The 11,827-nt window shown below is 37.5% G+C and overlaps 1 pseudogene; it reads left to right on the plus strand.

The window, feature by feature from the left end:
* Window positions 1-1,977: 1,977 nt before the first annotated feature.
* Window positions 1,978-2,071, plus strand: LOC147525481 (small nucleolar RNA R71; annotated as a pseudogene).
* The last annotated feature ends 9,756 nt before the right edge of the window (window positions 2,072-11,827 follow it).

Genomic DNA, 11,827 nt, shown 5'->3' on the forward strand with positions numbered 1-11,827 from the left:
AAATGTTGGAGTTTGAACTTCCAAAGGAAAGAAATTTGGGCATATGATTATCAGGGAACGTGTTGTTGAAATAATCTCGAGCAAAGCTCTCGATCATGCTAACCTCTCCATCCATAGACGAATCGGGTAACTGTGTCTTTGTTTTAAAAACATTGACTTCAACAGCAAGATGGCCAAAAGACATGGACATTGAACCATCGCGAAAGAATTAATGAGCGCATTGGCGTTGCCGGAAAGGACGCCCTAAGATGATCGACAGAGTCGTTAATCGACTTTCGTGTCGAGGATGACAAAATCAGCCGGATAGTAAAAATCCTAAACTTTTACCAGAACATTTTCGACGACACCCTTAGGATACTTAATAGACCGATCAGCTAATTGCAACGTCATTTTAGTGGGTTGCATCTCGTCTAGACCTATTTGTCTATACAAATAAAACGGGAGTAAGTTAACACTAGCCCCCAAGTCTAATAACGCGGTCGTCAGATAGGAATCTCCTAAGGTGCATTTATGCAGGAGGCGACCGTGGGTCCTTGTACTTAACAATTCCATTATGTTCAGATAGAGTTGGGAATTGGTCTATTAAAAAGGCGTCTTTTGGTATATTTGTCTTATGCCTAGTAGTACACAACTCCTTAAGAAACTTAGCATGGTGTGGTAGCTTTTTAATAGCTTCGAGGAAGGAAAGGTTTATAGTTAGATTCTTGAAAACATCCCTAATCTCCTCATAATTTGTATCCCTAGTTAACACGGGCTAATTTTTGTGGAAACGGGCGGTTTTACTTTTATATTTAGCAATGGTATCACCTGGATGTTTAACCGTGGCTTTTTGTTTCTTAGGTTGTGTTATAACTGGTACCTCTACAGTTGTAGGCTCTTCAGTTTCTATTTCGGTATCTAGTAAAATAGCAGGTGTAGGGGCGACTGGTGGGGTAACTATAGGCATAGTTACTTTGTTATCAACCACTCTGCCAGAACGGAGAGTGGTGATGGCCTTTAGCTCACCTACATTTTCATATTCATTACTAGTATTATCGGTTACCTCAAAGGCTATATTTGTTGTTTTAGGATTAGGTATTTCGTGACTTGGAAACACACCTTTGGGTTGGGCTTTATCTTGAGCCAACTATTGGGTTAAATTATTAACGGATTGTAGAAGCTGTTGGTTAGATTGAGCCATGGTTTGGAAAAGTTTTTGGCTCACTTGTATGAAGGTGTCAAGACGATCCGGTTGTGTGGGTGTAGTAGTCACGGGTGGTGGTGGACCGAACTATTTCACGGAATTATTTATGGGTGGATTTTGATAGTTATTATTTACCGAAATGATACCTCTATTAGCATTATAATTATTATAACTACCTTGACTTTGTGCCTGACCTTGTCGAGGTTGCGCTTTTGGTTGTTATAATTATTAAAATTACCCCCCGACACATCCCTTGTCATGGTGGAGCTTGGTTAAAACTTTGTGTTGGCCTAACATATTGATTATTGTACCACGGAGGTGTGACGTGTTGGTTATTTCTCCAACCGAAGTTGGGATTTGTCTCCAAGGGGCTTAGGTTCACTATTAATGGAACAAGCCCGTTCATAGGCAATATGATAGTGGGGAGTCGGATGCTTTCGTGGCTCCAACAGAAACTACATGGATTTGAATTTACATTCATGACGGGGATAGGCTTTTGTTGAACAGAAATGGCCTCTACCTTTTTAGTGAGTGATTCGATTAGAGTTTTAAGCTCGGGATCATGTTTAATTTCAAACATACCGGCGGCCTTAACTGTATTTGATGAACTAGCGGAGCGGTGGATATCATCACTATCCCCCCAGTTGTTATTTCGCTTAGTTTGATCCTCTAAAAATTTATAAGCCTCCGAGGCTCCTTTACTTAAGAAACTACCCCCATTCGTTATGTCTAGGACTTCTTTATAGTGGTGTAGAAGTCCTTTGAAAAAGGCACGAACTAACGTGTCTTTCGCTAAATTATGATGTGGACACTCTATAAGGAGATCGGTGAAACGATTCCAAGCCTCTGAAAATGATTCATGAGGATTTTGTTGAAAGAAATGAATCTTGGAAAGCATCTCATCCGTCTTTAGGGGTGGGTAAAAATGTTTCATAAACAGCTGAACAAGTTTAGCCCACGAGTCCACAGAATTAGGCGTTTGGGCAGTTAACCAAGACGCCGCCTTATCGGCTAAGGTGAAAGAGAATACCCTGAGTTTAATTTGTTCCGCACCAACCGTAGGATGGTGGAATGTTGTTAGGACTTGTTCAATCCTACGATAATGCCGATAAGGTTTTTCATGGTCTAATCCATGAAAAGCGGGTAACAAATTAAAATATTTGGGGATTCGAAATCCCCATCTCGGTCCCGCTAGAACAATGCAAGATTTGGGGCTATCGCCAAGGCTTTGTAGAAGTCAAAGAGAGGAGTCTCTTTCTTCGCCGGGCATTGTGTCGGGGTGATGTGTGTGAAATAGTAGCTAGAGGTGTAGTGGGTGGTATACTAGATAGACTTGTTTGTTGACGTTGTTGTGTAATTACGCTCGTGTTTTTGTTCGCCGCACCTTAATCTCATACAAGGCTAAAACCAAATTTAGCTAAACACATCAATACTCCAAACAATTCTGATATACTAGTATAAACCTCTAACAGAGATGCGAGGTGTGGAAGAAAGGAATACCTGATTAGGCCCTTGCTTCGGTTATGAATAGCGTCTTGTTTACGCTGTGATTCGGTGTATATAACAAGTTAGAACACCGAAAAACTTGAAAAATCAAAGTTTGAGTCAAAACCGTAGAATTCGAAAAAATTAGCAAAGGGCGCCGAAAGCGCTCTCATAGAAGCGCCGGTCGTGCTGCGGGTAATTTTCAAATTACAGTGTTTTTTAGGGCTGGTCGCTCCACCACATGGGGCTGGTCGCTTCGAAGTTCTAGGCTAGAGGGCAGTGTGCCCTTTATAGCGCTGGCCTTCTTCGGTGTATTTTTTTCGAACTTTTCAACGCCAATCGAAAACCACAAGTATGAATCAAACAAGGGTGGGTGGGTTTAATGGGACTTTAAAAAAAGTACTTACACTATGAAAACAATGCGAAAGTGAAACTAAGATGGCAGCGGCGCCATTTGATAAATGTAAAAAGAATAATTTTACTAATGAATAAAGCGATGAAACTCTATACGAAAGTAAAACTAAACGATATTTTAAGTGCCTATATTTTTATCAAAGTTTCTACTCTCGAATTTTATGAGATATAGTGGAGTAGAGTGATTCGTTCCACTCCTAATCCTTCCGCATGTTAATGTTCTCTAAGTATAAGTATTCTAACTCTAAAGTCTAATGAGAGATTTACGAAAAGGCAACTAGACTACGATGCAACTACCCACAAGATGCACTAGTCAACTATCAGAACAACTAAGGGAATGCTACGTTGATTCTATGATAAGGAGTTAGAGGGGGATTGATTCCACCTCAACTCGACTTAATCCTATTAACGACGAATCGTCGTAATCCGAATTGAATTGCTTCGCAGAACAATTGGTTCTTCCTAATCCCTAATTACACATGGCATTCCTACCAATTCATAACTAGCATGTGAACGATTAAACCCATTCTCATGGTGAACTAATCGTTTCTAGAGTGGAAAGAAAATTACGACGATTCTACGATAGTCGGAATCAAGCTTTCATCAAGGCTTCTCAACCCCCTCTAATGGAGGTTTAGCCGATAATCATTACGCAATCATTTCTGATTAAATTTAAACTAAACATGATATAAAGAATTGAAATTTACTAATCTAAATTAAACAATAATTAAAATCTAATTAATAACTAAGAATTGAATAACAAGTAATAAATGAATCAGATCTAACACAAATGTAAATGACAAGAATCGAAATTTAACAACTAGCTATTTTATTAATCAAACTAATTAAGAGTAATGATTCTAATAGTTTAATCTAAAACAAGAATTGGATTTGAAATTAACTTAATTAAAACAATTAAATCTAGATCTAGAAGCTATTCTAATGGCTACTTTCTATTCTAAGCTCCTTTATTTTCTAACCTAAAAATCTACTATTCTCTACCAAAAAATCTACCATTAACAAAGAGTTAAGCTTTTGTTTTTATACTTTCAGATCCAAAAATCGTGCATGGGCTTGGAGCCATGTTTTGGGGCCGTCGAATCGTGCCCAAAACCCAATTCTTCGATCAAATTCAAAAAGGCCTCTTCAGCTGCAGTTGGCTTTAACAGACTTTTCGTCTACTTCTGCTCCTCTGATTAGATCACGGCTTCAACCATTGGAAATCTCTTTCCGAGCTGGTCGTTTTGACATAAGGTAGGCCCCATTCCGAGGTCTGAGTCCAAAGATATGGCCTTCGGAAGTTCTCACGACGACATTTGTGTCAAGTTTACGCCCGTCAACTTTTCAGCTTTTGACCGGGCTTTAGAAAGGCTTTGTCTTCTTGAATCTTGGCCTTTAATCACGGAACTCCTTAGTAACTAACCTTTGCTCCTTTATCTTGTTAAAGTGGCACATTTCTGCACATAATGGACTTTGAAGCCTGAAATGCATAAAAACACGTAATCAGTGTTAACTCTTAATTATTACTCACATAATTGGTCTAAAAGTATGTCTGTTACAGGATTAAAACTACAGTTTTGGGCTCTTATCACGCTCCTGGATTAGCTTCATTTACTCCTTGAGTACGGTCTCTATCCACCGTTGTATTAAGGGTTTGAGCTTGAACAGTTGTATTTATGGTTTGAAGAGTTGGGAAATTTTTAAGGTTCAGAACATGAGAATTGAACTCACACTGTTAACAATGGAGGATTTTACCAAAAGTGGAAATAAACATGCGATTGGAATGGATAAGAAAAACTTGACGAATGGTTTTTTTCCTATTCTTGGTAAGAAGAGAGGACACAGGATCAAAAACAAATTAAGTTATGTTACAACCGGTCGCCACAAGAATGGTCCCCATATTCAGCCTCCTAAAATTTCATTGTTGTACACTAAAGCTTGAAGAACATGAAAATGGAAAATAAGTAAATAACAATTTAAAATAAAAACATTTAACCTAGTCCTAATGACCGAAGATTAGATCTAGGCTTTCTACTCTTAACAAACCAAATGGTTTAGACCTTAAAAGTTGGATAAGAAATTCTCTACATCTCTTTAGTTTATATAGGACATCATTTACAATTATACCCTTCCTTCTAGAAACAATCTTATGGACTTTTGACCTAAGCCCAAGTAATAGAAGTCTTGATTTTGCCTTTAGGTCCCTAAGTCTGTAGCTTTCGGTCTTGAGTCCGTGAGTCTTTGACTTTGACAGTTGACTTGACTTTTAACTTTAACTTTTGACTTTGACTTTCCGGCATTGTTGCTCCCAAGCTGGAATCTTCCTAAACATTGTAAATAGCCATCCTTTTTGTGCCAAACTGCATATATTAGGAATATGCATCCTAAATGGCCTGTATCCTGCAAACGATAGCAAAAGCTATAAGTTGTTTGTTCATTAAACATAAGAAGGGCGTAATTTGAAGCATTGTAAAGGTAATAAAATGCACATTTGTGGGTTGATCAACTACCCCCAAACAGCATTTTACTTGTCCTCAAGCAAAAGATGAGAGAGAAAAAACTAAGATCACAAATGTGTGATTTATTATACTAGTCTCGTTTTGCGGAGTGCGATTGCATTGACCATATGTAACAAGGCATTAAACCACTAGGACTTCCCTAGTGGACGAGCTTAAGCCTCATGAGAGTTTTCCAGATAAGGTACTCACAAACTTTCTCTATCTAGTACAAAGGGTCTCGTTTCCTTATTTATTCTCAGAGGTTTATACATCTCTTTAGCGGGGGAATAAAGAAAAGCTCCTTTGAACTCAGAATAATATATATATACAGTAGTTTAATCATCTAAAGATAAACGTGCAAACCATGAGCGATTAAATGCAAAAGCAGAGTCGTTTCCAAAACTTTTGGAAAGTTTCCTTAAGTTGGGTCCTCACAAGGTTGTGTTGCAATCACAACTCTCTGATAGATTCACTCAAGTTTTATTTTCTCAAGTGCAAAGGGAACCTATATTCCTCACATACTCGAATGACGTCCAAGGAAATCAGGGTCGATTGATCACAATATCCACTTACTATCACACCATCCTCTTCCTAGTCAAGCTAGAGGTCTTTTATTAGGAATTATAGGGCTAAGGTAGTGGTTAAGAAATAAAGGGAAAGGAAAACAAACTCTGATAAGTTGAGAAATTAGGTCTTCAGGATATTTGTAACTAGAGAAGAACCTCGTTTTGTTCTTTTGCTTCTGAAATTGTGATTCATTCTTTAGCCCTTTGGCTTTGTGACTCCATAGGATTTTGAATTATGGAAGTTCTAACTTTGCTTTTGTTCCTTTTGAAATCGACTCCTTTTGATTTTGAACTTTTGGGAGATTTCGATATTTGAATATTTTCTTTCTTTTCTTTTTCTTTTGAAGCTTCTAACTATTCTATTTTTGTACAAGGCCTTCTCTTCTCATTTTTACAGATCTTCCAATTCTCAACTCGTCAGCTTGGGTAAGTTTTTTTATTGTGTGTGGTAAAGGTTCAGGGATTGAATGCAAAGAAATAAAAAGGCTTTTAAAATTTGGTGAAGGCTCAGGGTAACTAAAGGAAAAAATATCTTTTTGGGTTGTTAACGTTTATTTGGCTATATCGATCCAAAAATGGCCTAAATTCTCTCCTAGGATATGGCATGCTGATCAAGCAAGTGGACGTGTTATCTATCTATCCAGACATCCTTGTGTCATCACTCAATAATCATTCAGATGAGGCTTTTGGCTAGATTCTCACAGTATATGGAACTTAGTTGTTCTAACATTGGTCTTGGAAATTCACTACTATATACAATCAAATGCTGATGCATGTCATTCATGAAAAGGTGCAGAAACTATTATATGTATATTAGTCTAAGTTCGAAGAAAGAATCTTTACTTTATTGCTATAATGAGACTTATAAACCTTTTATTAATCATAGAAAAAGGAAAACAAAACTTTTAGTACTAAACAGAAAAAATATTTTTGGTCTTTTCGAAATATTTTAAAAAATAAAGAAATATATAAAATCTATCTAATATAAGAAATGTTAATGAATAAATGCCTAGTTTTTTGCAAAATATTACTATACCACCCCCAAATAGAAATATGATTTGTCCTCAAAGTATGAAGAAAAGCAAAGAGATTACCATAGGAATATGAGCAAAAATGGTAGTAACCTATACTCTATTCTTCATGATGAGAATATATCACCCCCAAACAAGTTTGGAGCGTGGGTTGATAGATATAGAACAAGATGTACATGGGTTAACTATACTAGGGATTTACGTAATTATTTGATAAGAGCCCAAAATTATAGTTTTAACCCCTTAATAATACTACTTTTAGACCAATTATGCGAGTAATAAATAAGAGTTAATGTTAATTACGTGCTTTTATGTATTTCAGGCATGGAACTCAACAATGTGCAGAAATATGTCACTTTGGCGATATAAAGGAGAAATGGGTTGGTTGCTAAGAAGTTATGTGATAAAGGCCAAGGTTCAAGGAGACAAAGCCTTTCTGAATCCCGGTCAAAAGCTGAAAAGTTAACATGGGCAGAAACACTACACAAGTTAGTAGAACTTCCGAAGACCATATCCTTGAACTCAAGCCTCGAATTTGGGCCTACCTTATGTCAAAATGACTGGCTCGGAAAGAGATTTACCAATGGTCTAAGCCTTGACCCAATCAGAGGAGCAGAAGTGGATGAAAAGTCTGCTGAAGTCAAAGCCAGTTGAAATGGGCTCTGTGGACTGAAGAAATTGGGCTTTGGACTCGATTTTCCGGCCCAAAACATGGCTCCTCAGCCATGCACGAAATTGTGGATCTGGTCTCCTCCTTTACATAAAACAAGACTTAGCTCTTAAGAAAGGGATAGTTAGATAGCTTAGATAGAAAAGTAGCCATTAAAATAGCTTGTAGATCTAGTTTTTGAATTGAATTAGTTAAATTAATTAGTTTCATACATTGTTTTAGATTAATTATTTGAATCATAGTTCTTCATTGATTAGATAAATAAAATAGTTATTTCTTGTTCATTTCGATTTTGTCATTTAAAATTGTTAAATCTAAATTCAGTTGTTGTTATTCAATTCTTAGTTATTAATTTAGAATTCAATTATTGTTAGTTAAATTTAATAAAGTTATAATCTTTATACTACATCTAGTTTTAATTCACATCGTAGTATAATTCCCACCATTGCTCTCATTAGACTTTGAATAGATTAGTCAATCTAGGAAACTTGAATGCTAAAGAACTAAGAGTGGAACGAACATTTTACTCCACTCTATTTCGATAGAATCGAGAGTATAGAAATCTTTGATAGCAACGCATAATTAAGTTTAGTTTCACTTGCGTTTTGAGTTTCATCGTTCATTTTAGTAGGTAAAAATTATTCAATTTTACGATATCAAATGGCGTCTGCCATCTTAGTACTCTTTAGTATTGTTTTCTGTAGACTTGATAGTTTTTCAAAGTCCCATAACCCACCCACCCTTGTTTGGATTCTCACACGGTTGTTTTGTTCAGCCTTTTGTAAGTTTCCACGAAAATTACTTGAGCGCACTGCTACTGGCAAGCCAAAGTGGAGCGCACCCGCCTCGCTACACACTCCTAGAATCCCACCCTTTGGCTGAACGCCACCTGCGCCCTCTACCAAGGCCAACTTGGAGCACCACCTGCGCCCACACGCCTGGAATCCTACCTTTTGCCTAAGCGCAACCTACGCCCTGCCTAGGCATATTCTGAGGTCACCCACGCCCTCTGCTGAAACTGCCCGATTTCGACATGTTTGTTTCGAACTTCCATTTCTTCAAAGTTTTCAGTGTTCTAACTTGTTATATACACTGAGCACGCGTAAACAAAACGCTATTCATAAGCGAAGCAAGGAGGCTTTCAGGTACTCTTTTCTTCCACACCTTGCATCTTGTGTTAGAGGTTCATACTAGCTTATTAGGATTGTTTGGAGTGTTGTTGTGTTTCATTAATATTGGTTTTAGCCTTGCATGAGATTAAAGTCGGGTCGAAGAAAAACACCTAACGTAATTAACCGACAACGGCAACAAACAAGTCTTTCTTGTATACCACTCAATACACCTCTAGCTAGCATACCACACCCACCACCTGAAGTAATGGCTGAAAAAAGAGAGTCTCCTCTCTCTGACTTTTACAAAGCCTTGAATGATAACCCTAAATCTTGCATCGTTCTATCAGACCCAGTGGGGGATTTCCGAATCCCCCAAATATATTTAATTTGTTACCCGTTTTTCATGGGTTAGACCATGAAAAGCCCTATAAGCACATGCGTAGGATTGACCAAGTCCTTACTACATTCCATCATCCTACGGTAGGTGCTGAACAAATTAAACTAAGGGTATTTCCCTTCACCTTAGCCGATAAGGTGGCGTCTTGGTTAACTGCCCAAGCGCCTAATTCTGTGGACTCGTGGGCTAAACTTGTTCAACTATTCATAGAACATTTTTACCCACCATCAAGACCGATGAAATGCTTTCCAAGATTCATTTCTTTCGATTAATCCTCATGAATCGCTTTGAGGCTTGGAATCGTTTCACCGATCTACTTATAGAGTGTCAACATCATAACCTCGCGAAAGACATGTTAGTTCGTGGCCTTTTTCAAAGGACTTCTACACCACCATAAAAAGAAGTCCTTGACATAATGAATGGGGTAGTTTCTTAAGGAAAGGAGCCTCGGAGGCTTATAAATTTTTAGAAGATCGGACTAAAGCGGAATAATAATTGGGGGTAGTGATGATATCTCCTGTTCCGCTAGTTCTTCTACAACAGCTAAAGTCGCCGGTATGTTTGAGATGAAACCCGATCCAGAACTTAAAAATTTAATCAAATCTCTAACTAAAAAGGTAGAGGCTATTTCTGTCCAACAAAAACCTATCCCCGTCATGAATGTCAACTACAACCTATGTAATTTCTGTTTGAGTCTAGAGCACACCGACTCCTATTGTCCTTTCGTTTACGAACAACAAACATTACAACAAGATAATGTTTGCTCAATTAATAGTTATCCTATTCCAAATGCCCCTTGGAGACAACACCCCAACTTCAGTTGGAGAAATAATCAACAAGTAACAACTCCAGGATTTAATAATCAAAATGTTAGGCAAGCAAACAATTATAACCAACCTCCACCACGACAAGGACAAGGTCAGGGTAATTATAATAATTATAACAACCAAGTGCAACCACGACAAAGTCAGCACAAGGTCAGGGTAATTATAATAATTATAACAATAATAATTATAATGCAAATCAAGGTATCGTTCCGGTTAATAATAATAACTATCACAACCCACCCATAAATAATCAACGTGACATAGTTCCTGTCACACAACCTATAGCTAACACTCTTCCACAACCGGATCATTTTGATACCTTTATGCAATCTCAACAACAGATTTTGCAAGCCATCCAACTTTCCTTACAGCAGCTAGCTCAAGAGAAAGTACAACCCAAAGGTGTGTTTCTAGGACAAACGATACCTAATCCTAAAACACCAAACACAGCCTTTGAGGTGAACGGTAATACTAGTACGGAAAATATAAGCGTAGGTGAGGTAAATGCCATCACCACTCTCCGTTTGGTAGAATGGTTGACAACAATGTAACTATGCCTATAGTTACCCCACAAGTACTCCCTACACAGGAGATTGAACTAGATACCGAAATGGAAACTGAAAAGCCTACCCTTGTAGAGGTACCAATTAAACCACAACCTAAGAAACAAAAAGCAAAGGTTAGACATCCAGTTGAACCATACGCTAAACATAAAGAGGCACCACCGTTTCCCCATAAATTAGCTATGTTAAATAGAGATACAAACTTTGACGAGATTAGGGAAGTATTCAAGAATCTAACGATTAACCTACCCTTTCTCGAAGCAATTAAAAAATTACCTCACCACGCTAAGTTTCTTAAGAAGTTGTGCACTACTAGGCGTAGGACAAATATTCCTAAAGACGCCTTTCTAACTAAACAATTTCCAACTTTAACAGAACATAATGGAATTGTGAATTACAAGGACCCTGGTCGTCCTACTGTACAATGCACCTTAGGAGATTCTCACACGACCACCGCTTTATTAGACCTAGGGGCAAGTGTCAACTTACTCCCGTATTATTTATACAAACAAATAGGTCTACAAGAGATGCAACCTACTCAAATGACATTGCAATTAGCGGATAGGTCTATTAAGTATCCTAAGCACTACACCATAATAGGATATTTGCAACACACACCTTTTTTGATTTGCAACGGTTATTTACCGTTAGTAAATTTCCAATGCTAAATAAGCGTTGGCAATATTGTAAAGCGTTACTTTATTTGGTTGAATTCCCAGAATTAATTGCTAAAGCTTAAAAAGTGTTGGAGAAGTGTTACAAATTAAAAACTTGAAAATTTCGCGAAAGAGGTAAACGAAAAAAAATGAAATATCATTGAGTTAAAAACGAAAATTTCTTTCTCTCCTCGCTCTCTCTCTCTCACCGCCACATCGCTAAAATCATCATCCCCTCAAAACTAATTCATCACCGCCGCAATTTTCGGTTATGAAAAATAGATCTCGCACTCAAAACTAATTTTCGGTAGATTAACCAGGTTTGTCTTTCTTTCTTCAAAACTTTAAAGTAATATCCTTGTTCTAGCTGTTATTCAATTTTTTTATTTTGTTCAATTCTTCTAGTGATATAAATGTTGATCAAT

Source organism: Coptis chinensis, chromosome 1, assembly GCF_015680905.1.
Source record: "Coptis chinensis isolate HL-2020 chromosome 1, ASM1568090v1, whole genome shotgun sequence".
Classification (NCBI taxonomy): domain Eukaryota; kingdom Viridiplantae; phylum Streptophyta; class Magnoliopsida; order Ranunculales; family Ranunculaceae; genus Coptis; species Coptis chinensis.